Below are 16,777 nucleotides of genomic sequence, written 5' to 3'. Positions count from 1 at the left end.
TGCATGCCATTGTGCTGAAGGTAAAAGGCAACTGTTCTTGGTTTCCTGTTAACTGAAAGAATTTGTTGCAAGTTGGTGCTGAGTATCTTGTTGAATTGACCTCAGCAGGTGGCTCTCAAATGTAGCATGCATAGAATCACCTGGAGAGCTTGTTAAACCAGATTTCTGTGTGCACTGCCAAATTTCTAATTCAGTAAGTGTGGGACTAGGCCTGTGAATATGTATTTCTGATAAGTTCCCAGTTATTACTGCTGATGGTACTTCAAAGAACCACTGGCTTAAAAGAAGCATTCCAGTGACCAGGACTGCAGTCTGTCTACAACATGTTTGATTTTTTAAATCAAAATTTAACATAGCGTCCTTGAACTGTGGTTATCTAACCTCAGAGCGAATAGAGGGCTATCCTCTTTCTAAATGGATGGTAAGCTACATTTTTCTTTCTTTCTGTTTGTCTCCACTTTGATGAAACTAAAGTGTGTGGCACTTTTTTTTTCCTTTTAGACTCCCAGGCTAAATGAAGTACTAGTGGTGTTTCTCTTTAAGGGTTAATATGAAGTCAGGCAAGCCTGGTGAAATGGTTGCGTCATCCATGCAGGTGTGGCAGCTCCTCTGCAAACTGTGCCATTATTGCTCCCCAAGTGGATCCATTCTAGGCCAGCCAGAAAGATGAGGTCCTATTCCACTTCCACAGGTTCCTCTGGTGTCTGTATGCCCCAAACTGAACCCCCAGCCCCACCCCACCCCTAGATAGGCTACATCTAAGGGTGCACATGTTTCTCTTAAGGTCATTTGTATTTAATAGAAACTGTTGGTACCTTAAAAACTTAAGGGATGATGTTTAAGGCCAAAGTGTGATGTTTTGGAAGAAGAATCTGGCTATTTTCCCTTGGCTCAACTCTCATAAGGTTAGTCTGGGAACCCTTGGTGTCTTGCCAATGGGTTTCAGCCCCAGGCAGGTTCGCTATGGATTCAGTGTGACCAAAGAAATTGACAGCGAAACGTTCTTGGGGTGAAAGGGTTATACCCAACTTTATTTCCAGGTGGCACGTCAGTCACGAGAATTCCATTCACTCAGAGCGAGTCTGCATGCAGCAAGCTGGTCTCTGCCTCTGGGCCCTTCTACCCGCATAGCTGTCCCAGTCTCTGTCCTCCATGCTGCCACCACTTCAGCCTCTGCGCTGCTCTCCTGCAGCCTTGGAGCCATGCCACCGTGTCGCCCAGAGCACTGGGCAGAGCTCTTTATATGGAGTCAATAACAACGTGTTGCCCACACATGTGTAGTGAGCTAGCCAACCAGGGCCAGGTGAGAATCCTGGCCACAGGAATGTTCATTTTATCCACAAACACTAAACAGAACCATTCATGACCTAACACTGATGAGAATAATTACAGTGTGATTCAGCAAGGCCTAGAAATACCGTGTTGTTAGTTATCTCTGATTGCTTGTCTTGGGCTCGGGCGGCGCTAAGGAGAGCCAGGGAGGACAGGTAAAGGAAAATGGCAGCCCTAGTAGTGTGCAGCCCTCCTAAGGGAAGATCCTCAGCTCTTGGGCTTTGAACACCAGATTGATGTTAATCGGGATTTTTTTTGTATCAGCATTGTCAACATTTACTTTCACTTTACACATTGGATTTGCATCTGAAAAGACCAACTATAATCAACATTTAAGGGATAACACTCATATTTGCATATGATTGAGCAGACATGTTAAGTAATTTTAGCCCAGCTGTTGCTAGGAAACCAATTAATAATGCTCTGTGTTTCATTAAAAACTGAGTTCTCTTTGCTTTCATTTAACTTCACAATTCAGCTGCTTGGGCTGCACTTTTTCTCCCTCAGTAAATTGTGACAGGTAAATTATCATTTTACTATATTTATTTCTGTGATTACAGTTGTTAGTCATATCTGTCAATACAACTTCAAAGCTTTTTTTTTTTTTTTAATGCTTTAGGTGGGGGAAGCTGAATTTTAACTGTTAATCATTTTTCCATCTATATAACTTATGGGGGATTTAAATCATACTTTTGTGAGGGTCTCACAAATTGTCAGTTAACAACAACAACAAAAAAATTAAAGCAATCATCCCTGTCCCATAATTGCACCTTCACCGTGTGGTGACTAATAATTAGAATATTAGTCACTATTCAGAAAGTGACAGACAGCTGATTAAGCATTCAGCTGCATTTTGTTTCTCTCTGCCTTTCCCTGGTTTGTGGGCTAGGCTGGGTTCTGTCTTTTATGCAGTGCAATTAAAATTGCCATGACTTTATTTTACATAATAGACTTCTGCTCTTCTGAAGAGAAAATACATAATTTTAGCTACTATAAGTGCCTCTCTGAACCAATCAACTGGGCAGTTGCATTTAAACTGTAATGGCATATTGCAGTTCAGCATTTTGTAGTATTGATCTGGTCAGAATGCTCATTAGAAAGCAAAATTAGTTCCTATTCTCATCTGTTTCACAGTATTTCGATTACTTTATTTGGGTGATGTCTGCAAATGCATCTGTTTCTTCAGCTTAGCTAAAATGATGATCTTGCTCATTTTCAGAGGGCTAAATAAGGCAAATTAGAATCTGCTCTCATATTTTATACTCCACTTTGGTCTTTGGATGTGAAGATAGAGTGCAAAAGAGGACATAGAATTTGGAAGCAAATAGCTCTGGAGTCAGGTTCTGTCCGAGCTCCCTCTTTTGGCTCTGTGCCTCAGTGTCCTCATGTGTCAAAAAAAGAAGAAAGGGTTGTAAACAGTGGGGTGGGCAGTGGATGCTTGGCAAACATTCCTTCCCTTGCCCTCAAGAGCTGCTTGGGCACTGTATTAGTTTGCTAGGGAGGCTATAACATAACACCACAGCTGGGTTGGCTTAACCACTAGAAATGTATTTGCTCACCATTCTAGAGGCAGGGAATCCAAGGTCCAGGTGTCAGCAGGGCGGGTTTCCACCAAGGCCTCTCTGGCTTGCAGGTGGCTGGCTGTTCCCTGTGTGTCCCCATATTCTTCCCACTTTGTGTGTCTGGGTCCCAGATTCATTTTCTGAGGTAAGGACACTAGTCAGATTGCATTGGAGCTCACCCTATGGGCCTCATTTTACCTTAATCACCACTTTACAACTCCTGTTTCCAAATACAGCCATTTTGAGGTACTGGGGATTAGCACTTCAGCATAGGATTTTTGAGGGAGATACAGTTCAGCCCATAACAAGCACTGACAGAGAAGCTGCACACGGAGCATTGCTGTCTCCAATTCACTCAGTTTGAGTGCTACCCAGTGGTCAAAACAACTGAAACAAATCTACTGAAAAGGGGTCAGGCAATGGGGTTCTTTGGTTATGACTTTTATGGTTAGGTCAGAGTTGATCAGAAACAGTAATACATAAAACCCTCCATTTTTGTTTCTTCTTTCAACATTTCTGGGTATATTTAAAGGCCACTTTTTCATGGCCTTAAAGGGGATCTTTCAACTTCAGGATCTTAACATCCTTGTTTTTACCCTCCGTTGTTACTAGATGTGGACATACAAGGTGTAGGTGACAGGGATAAATGTCCATCTACCTATCTAAATGAATGAATTGCGGAAAGTGGCTCTGAGGTGGCTGGCAGGGGCCAGGATTTATTACCAGTACACAGATGGGCAATTGTCACTGTGGTTACAATGATAAATAAAAATAGTTACCATCTCTGCTTTTATGGAGCTGATAGTCTAGTGAGGACTTTTATCAACTAATATCTCAGTTCTAACAGTACAGCTCCGATAAGCACAGGGAAGGGAAGGGAAGGCATGTGATGCTCTAAGGGTGAATAATGGTAGAGATCAGGGCTGGCTTTTCTGGCTCACCTGAGATCTGAAGGTAGTAAGGCTTCTCTGGTAAATGGGTAAACAGTGGGGCCTGTGGTGCTTGGGGTGGCCATGGGCTAGAATATGGGCAGGAACATTTTTTCAGGAGAGCAGGCTACATGAGCAAATGCCCTGAGACAGAAAGGAGCTTAACAGGGAAGGCAGGAACTGAGAAAAGAGCAGTGTGTTGCTAGAGGAGAGAAGAAAGGAGGGAGATGTAGCTGGGCAGCCTTGTAAGAAGACTGGGGGAGTTGGAAAGGGTTTCCTAGAGAAGTGACATCTGTATCTTTAAGTGTAAATTTAACTGATTTCTTCTGGTAGAGAAGAGGGATAGGCATTTTTGGACAGAATATCAGTAATGATGTGTTCAGTGTAGCCGAAGTGTCCCTTACATGAAGGAGCCCCATTGTTCCAATTAATGGAATTCAAACGTCAGTGTTCAAACTAACTAGGAGTTGACTCAGTTTGCCATATATGGAGGTATATCTGCAGGGACTCATTAAATAGAGAAGGAGGAAGGAGAGCCATGTTACTGAGGGACAGTGTTGGAGGGTGACACTCCAGGGTTGCCCGAGTCTTAAAAGCAGTGATACTTTAGTGTTACATTAGTTCAGGTCTGGTGGACTAATGGAAGGTTTGCTGCACTGACATCTCAGGCCCAGTGGGCCCCAATCCTTCTCCTGCTCTAAGATCCAGGAGGGCCCCTTAAATCCTGCTCCCAGCCCAGTGTCACTCTAGTTGCTGGAAGCAGTCCCAGCTCGAGGCAGGAGAGACCAGAGAGCTCCAGCCCCTGGTCTGGGTCAGCAGTTATTATTAGGGTGACCTAGGTCACGGTGGCCCAGTTCTGAAGCAAGGTTCAGATAATCACATAAGCTGAGCTGCAGAGCTTGTTCTAGACATGGTGGGCAGTCCTGGGAGGGTGGAAGATGTTCTGCCTGCAGGGAGGAAGAGCTGGAACAGAAGATTGGGAGCCCATTAGAGAAGACTGGCAGCTGTATCTCCTGTGGAAGAACTGGTCTGTCATTTGGTTTTGGCACAGACATGAATCTGTTTCTTTCCCCAAGGAAGCTAAAATCAGATACAAGAAGAATTAAAAATTGGAGCTTAGAATTTTTTTCTGCTTTAAAAAATTTATTTACCTTAATAGAAATAAACAAGGCCACTTGCTGGATACTGTTAGGTAGGAGGAAGTCTCTGTATTTCAAAGGTTTTCATAAATGTGGGGAATATTCTTTGATCGTGAAAACCAAGATTTTTCTTCTCATGTGAATATTGTCACCAAACTATCCTTTAGGTCCAGAGGTAGCTTGAGAGAGAACTGTTGATGGCTTCCAAGGTTCTGAGATTCAGCTATACCAAAAGACCATGATATCTAAGGATTATTATAATTAGAGGCACAGATTTCCTTGTGAATAATAGAGTAGCTACCTAAAACAACATCTGAAAGGCAGTTAGTTACCTCCAGTCTAATTCAATGAACATGGGCTTCATAATCTCTGGCCAATTGAGTATTATCAGTTCTTCTGAGTTCCCCAGAGAAACGTGTAAATGTGAGATGCTCTTATCTATGCCGGCCACATGTGCACAACTGTGCTTCTGTTAAGTGACTTTTTTTTTAGCTCAAGCAAACGATAAACTGGCCTTTCACTTTTAGGAGATTCAGGAAACATTATTGAACACCTGATGTCATGTCAGTAGGAACAAGGAGTGGGATGAAATAATGGTCACACATCCCCTCTTGAATTTCACGTGAGTAATGCAGAGGAAGTCACATGGATAAAGGCAAATCGAAATGGAGCTCAGGCTAAAAACCCTGGCATTTATACACATTGCTACATCTCATAGCTTTGTAGATGACTTCTGGTCTCTACTAGCCTGTTCTAAAGTATACTTCTCCTAGGGTCCTTCTTTTGTGCTTGTAGATACTTTTAATTGCATCTCCGCTTTACCTGAGTGCTCCTGTTGTTAACAGCCACCTCCTGCACAGAACTCTGGTTCCCAGCAGCAGCAGCTCCCTGGCCAGAGTGGAGGGAAAAGCGTTGATATGGTAGGATAAGGGAAACCCCAGATATCATGGGGGCACTGAGAGGAGAGCATTGTGGAATCTGAAATCTATGGGCTTAGAGATTTGTTGTTTAGCATCATCAAGGTCTCAGGCAATCTGCTGGAAGAATTGGGAAGAGGGCAGCAGTGCAAAGCTGGGCAAATCCACCAGTGCAGGTGGTTTTTCCAGGCTGGTTAGGCTGCAGCTGTGCATTAGCTCTCAGCAAATTGTCAAATGGCTTGGGAACGTGTGTGGACTCCAGGGAAAAGAACTGTATGCAGCTAGCAGTTCAGACATCTTCCTCCACCTCAAGGGACAAAAGGAAGGATGCCTGTCAGTCTGCCATTCATATTTAGTCACTTTTTTTAAAAGCTCTTGACACTCTGACTTCTCTATGAGTCAGCATTCTCAAGCAACAAGATGGGTTTGATGAACGGGTGTGTGAGGCTTCTTGGGGTTGTAATGTTCTGTGTTTATAGATTGTGCTAGGGAGTGTAAGGAGGAGAGCAAGCGTCTCATCCTCAAAGACCTCTACTCTATTTGGGGGGTTTGTTAAACCCATGACAAGGCAAAGCAAAACACAAGAAACCAAAACACTTTTCAAGACAAGACAGACATGGACTGATGGCCCCACTATGGGTCTGGGTGCCAGGGATGGAAGTTGGAGGGTCTGGATTGCACATTTCAGGACAGGCAGGGTTTAGAGGGTGAGGAAAGGAGAGGGCATTTGGAGCAAGAAGGTGAGAGAAGGCCAGAGTTGGACAAAAGAAACCTACATCTGTCATGCTCACTACTGGATCCAGCACATGATAGGAGTTTGTTAGGCATCACTGAATATATAAATAGACCAGAATATAACTTCTGGTATAGATTTATTTATAGATAATTCTTATAATTTTCTAGAGGACTAGTGAGATGAAGGGCAGGAAAAAAACAGGTTAAGACAAAAAGAAACAGGAGTTTTTATCCATTGATGTGTCCCAAATGTCTAGAATAGTGCCTGGCAATAAGTGGGACTCAATAAATAATTGGTGAACGGATGAAATAATCAATGACATGATTTCAGGATGTCATGTAAGTAATAGAGAATAACATTGCAATTTTTGAGAAAATACTGTTTAGGAAAACTACATGGCAATCATCTGTAGAATTGTTCGTAAATGGGAGAGTGAGGAACAAGACAACCAGTTAGGAGATGATGAGGTGGGCACAATGTCCGAGGAGGGTCTGAAGGAGATGAGTGGTGTTGGGAAAACCAAAGAGAAGAGTGGGGTAGGGGACATGATGAATGGCTTGGTGAGTGGCTGTCCTAGGGTGTGAGAAGAATTGGAAGATGCCTAAGGTATAAGGCATGAAAGAGTCCAGGTAAATTGTTATTGGCAGAGATGGGAAAAGCAAGGTAAGGCTTAGCTGGAGGGGAGGCGCAGAGGACATCGGTTAGTTTTAGATACTTAGGTGTGATATGGGGGTACTTTGCCTCCATTAAGCACTTGAAAGTTGAAAGCACGTTCACATTGAAGAAACTCACCTCATGGCTGGAGATGAAGTTTGTGAGTCGATGGCACACTGCAGCTCACTGTGGGGGGCAGCCGCTGGGGCGGCAGCGGGGAGGCAGGGAGGCCTCTGTTCCAGGGCGGTTGGCGTCCCCTTCAGCTCCGTTTCCCTTAGGAATACCACAGGGGTCTTAGCAGCTCAGGTTGTTCACGTGCTGGGGAGTTATTAATCCCCAGGATTCTCCTGACCCGCCTCCCCAGCATTTCCTTCATTTCTTATGTAGGATCATTTTGTTGCTGTTGTTTTTCTGGTACTATTATCCCCTGTGTGAAATTTTATAATTTGCATCTGATATACATGAGTATCCACTCAGGAACTTGCTATTTTTGAAGGGTATGCACATAACGGTGTGTGTGTGTGTGTGTGTGTGTGTGTGTGTGTGTGTGTAAATCTCTTTTAGAAACTTAACTATACTTATTTTTACAACCTCAAATGACAGGGAAATTTGTACAAAATGCATAGGTTGAATTAAAGGTGAAGGATGTTAATAAGAAAATACAAATTAATATTGGAATAAAAGGGTATTTACAATAGAATTCTATACTTTTCTCACTTCTGCCTTAAAAAATTCTAGTTTAATAGAAACTTTTCAATAGAAATAATTGGAGATGTTAAATACTTGTCAAAGAGTATCATTTTTGTGCTTGTTTTGGCAGCACATGTTACAATGGAATGATAGAAGGTTAGTAGAGCCCTGTGCAAGGGTGACACACAAATTCATGAAGCATTCCACATTTTTACTTATTTTTATGAACACTCAAAAAAAAATATCGTTCTTCACTTTTTCAACTGAGGTAGACTAGATATTCTGTAAACTGCCTTTTCTATTTTCTCCCTCCTTTTTTTTTTCCCATAAATCTTCTGACTGTCACACTGGTGATCTTGAGGAGGGGAATTCGGGTAAGCCAGAATTCTGTCATTGACTAGAGTTACCAAACTTTAACTATGGGGTGCAGCTTGCCTTTTAAACAAATTAATTGTGAAAAATAATTTAACAGCCTCCAAATTGTGAATTTCTCAACAGCATATTGTGTCTGTATATCTCTTCAAGTCGCACATCTGCTGAAAAGATATTGATTATGTGGGAGTATCGGCATTGCTGTATAAATGCAGTTTCGTAAAACTTGGCAGTTCCCATAAATAACTGAATAGCATAAATTGTATTTAATGTCTACACTAGACAATTAGAACTACTTGTTTATAAAAACCCAGATTGCTGTCTACACAAACAGAAAAGTATGTAAAAATTGTGTTTCTAATGTGATATTGATGAAATTTTTCATATATTGTGTTGGGCCAAGGGGGTAGCTATCCAGAGAAGGGCAGTGTTGGTTCTGTATCTCATACTATTCAAATAAGCTCCATCTTGATCAGCTCATTTTTTAATGATGGTTGGTGATATTCAGAAGAATTATGACAAAGGGAGAAATGAGGAAGGCAATTCATAAAATACCTGGTCTACCTCAGTTGGAAAAAGTGAAGAATGATATTTTTAACATGGATTTCAAGATATGAGTATATATTCATATCTACTTTAAATCATAAGAGGACTAGAAGAAATATGGGTAAACTCCTTTATAACTTTGAAGTAAGACAGCCATTTCAAACTCTGATTCAAAATTCAGAAACCATGGAAGTAGAAGATTGATAAATCAGACGAAATTCAGATAAAAAAATTTACCTGGTTAAAAAACACAATATGCAATTTCAAAAGATAAATGACGATTGGGAGAAAACATTTGCAATGGATAAAGAGCTGATCTCTCTATATAAAGAGCTACAAATGAATACGAAAATGACTTTCAGACCAATAGAAAAATAGGCAAAAGATATGAACCTGTTATTCATAGGAGAAGAAATACAGGTTGTCTTTAAACTGAAGAGCAGATCTTCAGATTCAGGCATAATAAGAGAGATGCAAATTTAAATTAGGCTCAAGTAGCACTTTTCACTTTGTCAGACTGGCAAAAATTCTAAAGTGTGGTAATTATACAGTGTTGACCAGATGTGGAAAAATTGTCACTGTACTTCTTGTGAGAGTACAAAATAGCACAACCCTTCTGCAGGCCAGTTTGGCAATATCAGTCAAGATTACAAATGCAATTACTTTTTGACCCAGCAATATGGTTCTGTTAATTTTTGCCTGTAAGTACATCTGAGTACGTATGAAGTGATGCATATAGGAGGTTTCTCATTAGACCATTGTTTGTAATACAAAAGACTGGAAACAATTCAAATATCCATTAGTAGGAAATTGAGTGAAACAATCTGATTCATCCATACAATTGAATATTGTGCAGCATTTAGAGACCATGGAAACTCCTTTATACAGTGATTGGAAAGATCTCCAAGACATTATTAAATGAGGAACAACAAGGTGTAGAACAATTGTAGCATGCTACCTTCAGCGTAGAAAGGGGATAGAATATGAGTGTACATTCATATCTGCTTGTATCTGCGTGAAGAAACATTGAAAGGGTAAGCAAACAAAAGAAACGAGGAAGCTGGTTACCTTTCATGGGTGGGTGGGGAGAGGGGCGGACAGAAAAAAAGAAGGAGCAGCACTATTTGTTGTACTGTGTTATTTTAATTTGTGAGCCAGGTGAATGAATCTTACCTATTCAAAACAAAAAACAAGTTATGTGTTTGTAAAATTGCATTTCAGTGCGTCCAGGGACTGGAAATAAACTGTCCGGATCTTTATCATTTCGTTTGGACTCTTGGCTTCAGCTTCCTGAGTGGGTCTTGTATTTGGTGTATCTGGAACTGTGCTGTCCAGTGTAGTAACCACTGACCACCTCTGGTTTTTGAGCACTTGAAGTGTGGCTCATCCAAATTGAGATGTGCTGTAAGTGCGCTGGATTTAGAAGACTTAGTACATGGGGAAAAAAAGAATGTAAACTATCAATAATTTTAAAAATAATGATTACATGTTGAATAATAATAGTTTGGATTTCGGGGGTTAGTGTGCTATTACTCAATTTCATTTGATTAATTTTTTTCTTGAAATGTGGCTACTAGAAAATTTAAAATTACATATGTGGCTTGGTTCTGTGGCTTGCATTTTATTTTTTTGTACAGCACTGATGTAGACTTCTGTCCATACTTGGCATATCTGCCAGAATTACTTAAAAAAAAAAAGATAAACATGCTTTAGAAATTTCATTGACTCCTAGATGCCAATAGAGACCCTTCATAATAGTCCCTGAGATGCTTCTTTTACTGAGTGCCCATCTCCTTGCACATGTAAACACTGCTTCTCTTTACTCCCTGGACTGCAGGCCTATTTGTAAATGTGAGCCTTTGAATGCGCTGTCACTTCTGCTTGCAATGTCCCTGAATCTGAGTCTTGTTGGCTCGAAAACTCTCACTAACCGTATGAACCCAGTTTATACGCCTCTTCTTTCATAAAGCTTCCCTGGCTCCTCTGCCCTTCCCTGTATAGGTTTGGTGTACCTGTGTGTTCTAACACTTACCACCTAAAGCTGCCACTCACTAGGTTTTTCAAGGGTATTCTCTCTCTCCCCAGACTGAGCTTCTCAAGGGCAGAACCCATCATTTTTTTGTATTCCCAGGACCTGAAACTGCCAGTAAATAAATTTCAAAAAGTTGGTTGTATTTTGTTGAAAGCACACCATGCCTGCATGCCTGGCTGGTGCTTCTATTTGTCAAGTCTGTATACTGAGGAAAGCAGCCTCAAACCCCGGAGGTCTTCCCTTGACTAAGAATAGGCCTATTTGGAATGTTCAAGATTTAAACAGGCCAGCCTCCCTACAAACTGCTAAGACACTGGTAGCACCAACCCTACAGTGAGTCCTGGTCTTCAGGGTTGTGTTCAGACTGGAAGATGACAGGTGTTTGTATTCAGTCAGAGGTCAGAAATGCAGGCTGGCTGCATGCCCATGTTTCCAGAAAGTAAAGATGGCAGGTGGTTGCCAAGAGGTGAAGAAAGCACTGGTGGAGGCCAGCCAGCCACAAGAAGGCCATGAGCTGGAGTAATGAAGTTCTCCAACATCTTGTCAACAGGCTCATACTTCAGTGACCGTGTATGGAAAGTCACTCCTGCTTGTTAAGATTACCTTTGCCTTCCCTTCTGCTTGTGTTCACTTAAGCTTCTTCTTGAAAGAGGAAAGAAGAGTCATAAACAGAATATCCAGGATCTGTTGAGCAAAGATTTTTTTTTTGTTATCATTAATCTACAATTACATGAAGAACATTATGTTTACTGGGGTCCCCCCTTCACTAAGTCCCCCCCACAAACCCCGTTACAGTCACTGTCCATCAGCATAGTAAGATGTTGTAGAATCACTACTTGTCTTCTCTGTGTTGCACAGCCCTCCCCATGCCCCCGCCTCACATTATACATGCTAATTGTAATACCCCCTTTCTTTTTCCCCCCTCTTATCTCTCCCTTTCTTCCCATCCTCCCCAGTTCCTTTCCCATTGGTAACTGTTAGTCCATTCTTGGGTTCTGTGATTCTGCTGCAGTTTTGTTCCTTCAGTTTTTCTTTGTTTTTATACTCCACATATGAGTGAAATCACTTGGTATTTGTCTTTCTCTGCCTGGCTTATTTCACTGAGCATAATACCCTCTAGCTCCATATATGTTGTTGCAAATGATAGGATTTGTTTTCTTCTTATGGCTGAATAATATTCCATTGTGTATATGTACCATGAGCAAAGATTTTTTAGAAGGAAAAAGAGGAATTTTGCAATAAACTTCTCTCCTTAGCTAACTGAAAGGGCTCATGTTTACACCCAAATTTTAGAAGCTTCCTTACCGCTGTTCAGGATCCATTTATTTCTTACATAATGACTTATATTTTTAGTAGGCAAAACTTCTCGTGTAGCCCTCATTATCAGTAGGATGAGGAGCTCTATCTTTAGTTTGAGGGCTAATAATGTAGCAGAAAGTTCAACGTCTTCAAGGGGCTAGAAAAATTGGTCTACACCTAGGATTGCTACTTAACTGGTGGTATGAGCATAAGCAAGTTATGTCACCTCTCTAAGCCTCATTTTTTTTTTCAGTATAATAGGATTGTGAACAACTCCTGGCTTGTGAGCATTACAGGAAGCAAATGACAAATGGTACCTAATGTAGCCTTGCAAGTAGTAGGTTTTGTTATACAGGGTTTATATCTCCCAGACGAATGTAGGTTTTCTTTCCTGGCTAGTCACCACATGAGCACATCCAAGGCAGAGGCAAAGAGCTGATGGTTTCCTGCTTGTGATGGACTGTGGTGGCTGCTCTTCCGGGCCTCCTGTCATCTGAGGGAGGGAAGGAGGGAGGGAGCAGGTGGGACACGAGTCAGGGCTCCTGTGCTGGAGAGCTGGCTTTGCCATTAGTTAGTCCCTTGAGAATGCACTCTTATCTCCTTGGTCCTGAGCCGCCTCCTTTGTAAAATGAAGGTGTTGATTCTTTCCTTGTCTAAAATGCTCTGATTCTGTCTCCACAAAGCAACAGAAGTGGGCCTCTAGGAGTTACACTGCACTGTTTGTAGGGTAGCCATTCACTCTGAGAACCTGCGCAGCAAGGCGCTGCCAATTCCAAACAGGCTTGAACAGGAGGACTGGTCCCCTTTCCCTTTGGGATTAGGTTCCAAGGCCAAAGTCACCTTTCTGGGTTCCATTTCCCATGCTTTGCTGTCACCTTCTCCCAGGATCCATGCAGCTGCATTTCTCACCAGAGATGCTTGTGTTTTTTCTGGGGTTGAGATTGGTTCCTCATTATTCTTCTGATAAGAGGGAGAATAATCATTTTTAAGAGGGAGATTATCAGCAGGCTTTTTTGTTAAAGTAACCTTTGTGCTTAGAGAACATCTGTAATGAACGTTTTGCTTTCTCTTCGGCACTGAGGTCTATGCAGTCAGCCTTCTCTGCGCGTTTACTCTAGTCTGTCTCTGCCTCCTCACCTTATCTGACTGCTCACCCTGAGGGGGCCCATCCTTCATCTTGTCTGAGATGGATGAACACAGTACTTTGTATGCCTTATGACCAGCTAATTCAAGCTGGCAGCAATCAAGATTTGGGGCTAATTATCATTAAAGGGTAATTTCATTGCTGCCTATAATTGATTTTGTCTTAAACCCACTATTACACTCCTTTTGTCACATGATTAAAAAGGAAAAAATGCTTCTGGCAATGAACTTTCCAAAACAGGTTTCCTATGTTCAGTTCTTTCTCAAACCAACTTTAAAATTTAAAGTCTGCCTTAAGAAAAGAAAATGGAAACAGTTCACCACTGAACATTACAAAATCAGCATCTGGTTTGAATAATGAGTTTTTTGGTCCAACTTTTGCTTCATTGAATGAAACTAATAAAACTGCCCTCAATTATTATGTCAGTGACTTCTCCTTCCCTAACTTTTGCCAATTTGGCGGCCACTAGGATTGCTCTCTGAAAGTTCTCTCCCAGTGGTACTTGTTTTACATTTTTCTGTCACCAGCAGGGTAGAGGTAATGGTATCCCATGATCACAAAACCATAGGTTTGGGACATTTCAAGTATCTTCACCAGTCAAGCTCTTGGAACAAGAGCAAAGTGAAAATTAAAAGCCCTAGAGTTGGAATGCTTGACAATTACATGTTGGTACAGCACTGTGGCAACTCTGCATATTCTCTTTGAACCACTATAGAGTGGCATTTGCTCTGAGAAGGTCCAACCCATGAGGTCATCATGTCCATTATTCCTTTCTTTGTGTATCTCAAGTTGACTATATTTTACTTAATCTTGTATCTTGTCTTGTCTCTGCTCGTCTGTCATGGAGATCTTTGGCTTCAACTGCTGCAGTGTAATTTTTGGCTTGAGAGGTTATTTGGAACATTATATCTCTGTATTCCCAGCCATTTCATGCTGCCTATCTTGAAACATGCCCCCAGTTGAGGTTTCATCAGTCTGGAATGAGAAGCACAGTGACTACAGGTACCAAGAACATTCTCTGCTCTCCAAAGCACTTTTCTCCAGGTTATCTGGCACAAGGATGAACACTATTCCTGGTTGTATTCTTCGCAGGTGAGTTGGCTCAGCTACTCTGTGGTTTAACCTTTGCATAGTTTATATGTGGTTTTAAAAATACACAGAAGTGCTTCAAGAGACTTGTTGTAGAACCCTGCACACAATGAGGTGCCTCAAGAAACTTCACTCAATAAGAACTGGAAATTTACTCTCATCGGAGGCTTGTGGGTTGATTGGTATGTGAGGGACAAGTTGAAAAGTACACCTGTAAGACTGGGAAATTTAGGTGACAGATGAATTTGATGTTTGTAGCTTGAGTCCTTTGGAACTGCTTAAAGGTTAGATGTTTCTACTGCATTATAATTTTGTAGTCCCCTTTCCTGAGATAAAACAACTGGGTGTTATTTAAATAACTTTCCTAAACTCAAAACCTGTCCACAGTTAATGCATTCCTGTAAGCACTCAGATTTCTCCACACCCAGTTTTGTGCTAGCTCACTAGACTGTGGGGTCTGTGGAAAAGATGGAAGTGTACACATTCCTATATTTCCTAAGTCAGGAATTTTGTGTCTTTTTCTTGTATAAAGAACAGTATTTCACAATGGTATGTATGGCGTTCAGAGCTGAAAGGAGTATTTATATGGAGGCTCTCAGAGGTATGCCTGGTATGAAAACTGTAAGTAATTTCCCTCACTGGTTTGTTTAAAATTCTCAAGCATAGTGCTATACTAACATAGTTTTTATTCACTGAATCTCCTTTACAGTGAGGGAAAAATGACCATGTGATGAATGAAATAAATATACTGGACTTGATCCTCAGAACAAGAAAGGCCTATGATGTTTATGTTAAAAGGTGATCCTCTGTTCCTTCTGTTTGGCAGAAGGCCTGGATGTATAATGAGGCACTAACGTGTCAGATCTTGTTTCTCCCGAGACCCTAGTGTTGTCTTGTAACACTTGGGTTCTATTTATTGAAGCTATGATGTGCTGTAATGGTGCATTGATGCGCACCTAGCCAGGTGCAAGACTCAGTGAGGAGCTGATGGAAGTAGTGGCTATTGGAACATTAACTTCAGATTTCCTGACTTGTGTGTGATGAAAATACCCAACCCAGTGTGAAATCAAAAGCAAGTGGGAAAAAATCATTGGTCTTTGGAAGAAAATAATGTCATGTCAGCAATACTAGGGAATTTCTGTGTTTGTAATCCTTTTCTGATATGGACTCATTCATTTTCTCTAATTTCATTGTCATAATAAAGCATCTCATACACCAAAGTAAACTGTAAGATGCCCTCCACAGTGAAGATTAATCTTGCTGCCTGCTGAAAACCTCTGCATATGCTCGGAGTGGGTCCCAGCAGAATGATCATGAGCTGCTGTGTGTCGTCCTCAAACCAGTTCCCATTCCGTCTGGTCCTTTCTGGGAACGCATTGTTACTTCTGGCAGAGAGTCCAGATGCAAAATAATTTTTTGTTTGTTTTGTTTTTTATGAAGAAAAGGACCGAGGGTTGGTGAGGATGAGATGCAGTATTCTCATCTAATTAGTCACTTCCATACAGTGAAAATTGGAAGTTTTTAAATAGAAACTTGTAGAATTCTTTCTGACTGATTCTTCTTCTTGGGTAATGCAGTCTCAACATAATGATGTGAGAGGAACAAGTCAGGCTTGCTATGTTGCTGACATATGTTGCTAAGATGATTGAGTCAGTCAGTTTTCCAATTTTGATGGTAGAATCTCTAATAGGATATAATTTTCTAGTTGCTTCTTTCTGAAGGGTCTGGTGGGTATGATTATAAAACGCATAAGTGAGCTCAACAAGCCTGCCTTATGTCGCCTGTGCCCATGCCTTAGATGGAGCTGGTGTTGTTGCTGGGCTTGGGTGTCCCAGGGTGTGGCTTATCCACTTGAAACCCTATGTGTTCAGCTCAGTTAGATAAATTACCTTCCTCACCAGGATTCACAGTGCTTTGCAGTTTAGCTGTAGTAACTAAGTGTTAGTTTTGCAAGTAAAAGGTGCTATTACTGTCCTCTAAAGAGCTATGGTTTCTCTAAAATAAATAGAGACAAGTTCTAAACAAGCATTCCAGCCAGGATGGAACGTAGGTTAGCAAATTTGTCTCTAAGCTGAGTTTTATACTGGCTGTGAGACATTTGCATTTAAAAGAGAGTTCCAACTCAGTATCATTTCTGTTTACTGCCTCCTAAAGTAATTCCACTGTGTCATAATAGAACATGCTATTTGCTGTGTTTCCTAGAGTTAATAGAGTATGTCGTATCCTCTTGGGTTTCTAGGTAGAGATCATTGACTGGAACTCAAGCTTTTGTCCATGGAGAGTTTACAAAGAAATCCACCCCGGGTGAGAAATGGCTGCATCATTAGGGCCTAGCA

General features: G+C 41.3%; 1 protein-coding gene and 1 pseudogene across 1 annotated transcript in view; both read left to right on the top strand.

The window, feature by feature from the left end:
- The window catches only part of JAZF1 (JAZF zinc finger 1), a 339,131-nt gene that overhangs the window by 47,953 nt on the left and 274,401 nt on the right, over positions 1-16,777 (top strand). The window lies entirely within an intron of this gene.
- Positions 8,074-8,172, top strand: LOC118918588 (U6 spliceosomal RNA; annotated as a pseudogene).

The sequence above is a fragment of the Manis pentadactyla genome, chromosome 7 (genome assembly GCF_030020395.1).
Source record: "Manis pentadactyla isolate mManPen7 chromosome 7, mManPen7.hap1, whole genome shotgun sequence".
In the NCBI taxonomy this organism is placed as follows: domain Eukaryota; kingdom Metazoa; phylum Chordata; class Mammalia; order Pholidota; family Manidae; genus Manis; species Manis pentadactyla.
Note: the sequence above shows the minus strand (reverse complement) of the source record. Positions and strands in the feature narration are given on the sequence as shown.